This window comes from Octodon degus, unplaced genomic scaffold (assembly GCF_000260255.1).
Source record: "Octodon degus isolate 3935 unplaced genomic scaffold, OctDeg1.0 scaffold00239, whole genome shotgun sequence".
Taxonomy (NCBI): domain Eukaryota; kingdom Metazoa; phylum Chordata; class Mammalia; order Rodentia; family Octodontidae; genus Octodon; species Octodon degus.
This window is the reverse complement of record NW_004524815.1, coordinates 1,464,456-1,469,302: the sequence shown is the minus strand read 5'-3', so window position 1 is coordinate 1,469,302 and position 4,847 is coordinate 1,464,456.

Genomic DNA, 4,847 nt, shown 5'->3' with positions numbered 1-4,847 from the left:
GGCCTCTTCCTCCCTCCCTCTCCTTTCCTCCCTCCTTCCCCCCCCCCCCCCCCCGTCCGGCCCTCGCTCCTGTCCTCTTCTCCTGCATAAGCTTCTGTCTTCCCAGCCTCTCCCAAGCCCTGGCCCTTCCCTTCTCCTCTCGCGTCTCTCCAACTCTGCTCGCGTCTCTGTCTCCCTGTCTCGGCCTCCTCTCCTCTTTGGATCGGTTGCCCGGGCCTCTGCCCCGCGCGCTCTGGCGCCCCCTGCTGGCCCCGGACCCTCTTCCTCCCGTGCCCGCAGATCTGTGGGAACTCGGGGCTGCCCTGGCCCCCATCCGCAGGCGGGGCCGCGCTTCCCGGGTGGGGGAGGGCGGGCGGGCGGAGGGGGCGGGGAGGAGCGGTGCGGGTGGATTTGGCGTCCTTCCCCGAGCACGGCGCAATCTGTCGCGGTTGTTTGCCGAGCTGCCTCCGGGCGGGCTCCCGGGGAGCGAAATATCACAAGATGCGGAGACAGACGCGGGCCGGGTGGGCGGTGCTGACTCAGGTGCGCCGTCATCGGCCAGGCCGCGCAGGGGTGGGAGGAGACCCCAACACGCACGGGCACCCCACGCTGGAGGGGACCCCAACACGCGCGGGCACCCCTGTCTGGAGAGGACCTCAACACGCGTGGGCACCCCAGGCTGGAGGGAACCCCAACCCACGCAGACACTCCAATCTGGAGGGGACCCCAGCACGCACGGCCATCCCAGTCTACAAGGGACCCTAACACGGGGGTCACCCTGGCCTGTAGGGGGAGGACGTGGAGGGGCATCCCTTTAGGGATCCCTAGCTCCATTTCTCCTCTTCTGGGTACTGCTAGGGGGTCGATGCCCTGGACTGTCCGTCCACAGGTGTCCTGCCACCTTTGATTTCCGACCCAGCTTCTGCAGGGCTGGGAACGCCCGTCTTGCGCTGTTGGTCAGCACGGGGTGGGGGGCGACCCTGGAGACCCTAGTTCCTTCCCCACTCAAAATAGCAGCCCTAACGTTTGGGAAGCTGAGGGTCATATGTCCCTGGATGGTCCTAACCCATTTGCCCCCCTGCTCCTGCCTCCATCTCCTCGCGGACATAGGAAGAGGTGCGCGTGGCCCCCGGAGCTGAGCGACCCTCCTGCCCCGGCCTTCCTGGTGAGACCGAGTGCTCTGCCCTTCGGCCTCGGGAGTTCCATGACCCTTTTCTGTGGCTGCCCCAGCCCATCCCACCCTGGGACCTAATAACTTGGGCTTCTGGCGGCGAAACATCTTGGCATCCGAGGGAGCCAGCCCACAGCGAGGTGCACCGGGAACTGGGACCCCCCTCCCGTCCCCCGCGCTGGGGCCCTTGGTCCCCGGGCCTCGCGGCGGGGCTGGCCCGCCCTCTGGTGGCTGTTGGTGGGCCTGCAGCCTCGCGAAAATCCTACGGCTCGGGTAGTGCAGGCTTTGCGCTGTGAAGATGCCAGTGAGCCCTGGAAGTGAGCTCGGGAGAACACCGCAGTTGGCACCAGCCAAGAGAGCGAAATCTTCCCTGCGGGCCTTCCCGACGTCCCCACCTCTCCTGGCAGGTGGGCAGGACCCAGCCCAGTTGGAAGTTGTGGCCTGACTGCTTCAGGGGCTCCTTCCCAGCCAGCAGGCCTGTCCTTGCGCTGGTCGGCAGCCACCTACCCTGAGCACTAAGGGTGCGGCTGGGCCTGCCCGTCCCTGAGAGCCTTTGCCAGGGCCCCTGAAGCTTGGCGCGGTGTGCTTCTCGCCTTCCCCGCCTCGTTTCTACAATCTCTATCCAGTTATATCATCAGCACCATCGCCAATTCGATGAGTTTTGAGATAAGATCTGTGCAGTCCAGGCTGGCTTGGAGCTCCAGCTGGTCCTCCTGCCTCAGCCTCCCGAGTGCCAGGATGACAGGTGTGCACCACTAGGCCCGGCTGTACCTGAGTTAGAGTAGTAGCTGGCATTCATCTGGTACGCACTTCAGGTCACAAATGCCCATGTGCATGGGCCAGCTGGATCTATTGCTGTCCTGTTTCTGCCACACAGTAGTCATGCCTGAGAGTGGTGCTGCTGCCCCTGAGCCCCGCATTCCAGCTGGGGTTCCACCCTGGGAGACGAGTCCTGAGGACCCAGGGGACAACCCCTGCAGCTGCACCTCATCTGGCTCCCCGAGTCACTTGCTGAAGTAGTTACGTCTACTCCCCACATATATGTGAGCTTTCTCTGACCTCTCTTCTGCAGGTTGTGCACCTGCAGGGGAATCTGTCCACACTGTCCCCTTGCTGTGCTGCTTGGTCTAGCCTGGCTAGCTGGGCAGAAAGTTCCGGCCTATGGAACCAGGAGCTCATGTGTGCCCCAGCCTGGCCTGCCGAGAGGTAGGTGTGCTGTAACTTCATGTAACACCATCCCAAGGGGTGGGACTAGAATTCAGATTCACACCAACCTTCCCTCCTTTCCTGAGATCCATGCTTTGTTTTTTTGCACAGTCTTGTTGAGGTGCAGGCTGGCCTCGAGCTCACAATCCTCCTGCCTCAGCCTCCAAGCAGCTGGGATCATGGGAGTACGCCCCTGTGGCTGGTTCCTCTGTGGCCATCTTGACCACATGTCAGGATGGTGGCTTCCACTAGTCCTGTGGTTGGGAAGCTGAGTCTGCTGCCTCCCCACGCCCCTCCCATTGAGAAAAGCCTGGGCTGCAGAGGGCCCTGAAGCCCTGCCGGGGTGGCCATGAGGTGGCAGGCATCCATCCTCCTCGCTGGGGCCATGTTAGGGGTGAAGACTGCAGATGCCTCAGGGCAGAGCCTTGGGGGCTGATGAGATGGCTCAGCAGACTACAGAGCCTGCTTAGGCAAGCTTAGGCAAGTGTGGGAACCGGGAGTGGATCCCAGCACCACAGGCTGCACCAGCCCCACCCCCAGGGCAGGCTTAGCTGGCCAGAGTCCGGGTGTAGTGGTGTAGGTTTGTCATCCCAGCGCTGGGGAGGCTGAAAGCAGGAGGATCACTATGAGTCCAAGCTGCATAGTGGTGAGACCCTGCAACAACCAAATGCATAAAAAAAGCGTGGAGGCTTCCAGGGCATTGGTCCGCTTACATCTGCCCACACTACAAAGGTCACAGATCTGTGGGCTCCAGGGCACTGCCCAGCTCCCCCAGGTGACACCTGTGGCCAGGCTCAGCATGCTGCTTCTGCGGATGGGAGGTGCCTGGCTACTCCCTCCATGGGTGTGGGGAAGAAGTGTCCTGTGTGTGAGCGGACTGCGTCGTTGCAGTCCCCCCACTGCGGGAGAGGACTTTCACCCTGTGTTGGTGAGGCCGGTGCCGTATGGCGTCCCCCACCCCAGCTTGGGCGGCGCGTGTGTGCAGCAGACTGCAAAGCAGGCGACTGAAACTGAACGAGAGCCTTGAAAATATGCCTAGCTCTTGGCCAGGCGCTGTCTTCTGGGAACCGCTTTTAAGCACATAGCCCAAGCCTGTGTGCTGTCACATGCCTGCTGTCCTGGCTCTCTGGGAGGTTGAGGCAGGAGGATCACAAGTTCAAGTGCAGCCTGGATAATCTAGCGAGATTCTGTCTCAAAATGTAAAGCAGTTTGAACAAAGGGCTGGGATGTAGCTCTGTGTCCTGGCTGTGAGTTCAGTCCCCAGCGCTGTAAGCAAAACAGTACAAACAGAAAATGTAACTGGACACATGGAAACAGCCCAGAGAGCTTGTGCACGCTCCTCCTCCTGTTTCTCTGGGCAGTGAGAAGTCCTTCTCCTCACCGCAGCAGCTCGCAGCCACAGCCTGCTAGCCACGGGGAATCTGCAGGTGCACGGAAGCTGTCTGTATGGTGCATTTGCTGGGGAAGTGCAGGAGACCAGACCCACACGGATCACAGCCCCAAAACGGGGCAGCTTCGTGTTCCGGGGCGGGTGTGCATGCGTGCGTGTGTGTGCGTCAAAGTGAAAGCCATCACCGCCAGCAAGGGGGCGGGAGGCTTTCCTTTTTCTTAACAATCTTTTTTTGGTTAATGGCGTTGAAATATTTCCACAGAAGAATGAGCTCTCTAAAGCCTCTTTTATCGGCTATAGAATAAAATCCCGACCCTCGAGCTGCCACCCACTCTGGTAGCGACAGCGGTCGCATTCTTGGTGCCGTCTACATTCTGGGAAGTGCAGTGTGCACCTCACACAGGTGAGGCTTCATGACAGCCCTGCGAGAGGAAAGGTACTTGCTGGGCGTGGCGGCGCGCTCCTGTCATCCTGGCACTCAGGAGGCTGAGCAGGACGATGGGGGAGTCGGAGGTTGGTCTGGGCTACCTAGAGAGATGGAGGCCAACGTGAACTACTTAGTGAGATCCTGTCTTAAACACACACACACACACACACACACACACACACACACACACACACACAGTCTAGAAAATCTATGCCCATATGTGTTCTAGCCACAGTCATATCAAAATGACCAAGAAAGCGGGTGCAGGCCACGCGTTCCCGAGCTGCCGTGGCCGGTGGGATGCCCACTCCTAGCTTCATACATGGGCAGCTCTGGAAGGACACGGGAAGCCAGTAGCAGCAGCTGCCAGAGTTGAGGGGGCGCGGCAGGCAGGGAGGGGGTGTGGTGCCACAGCCATGGGGGGGCCAGGGGTTGGGAGACAGTAGGTGATCACAGGGTGCTCCCTTCCCCTCAAAACTGCCACTTGTGCCCCAGGGCTGGCAAGGGTGGGAGGCTTTATTCATGTGTGTATTTTCTGGAACTGGAATTGAACCAGGGCTTTGGTTGGGCTCGGGCCGCCTAGAGCATCACCTCTGTCCCTGAGCTGCACCGGGCCCTAAGACAGATTTCTCACCGAGCGACCTTCGTCGTGTTGTGAAAGCCCTGCGCTTGCA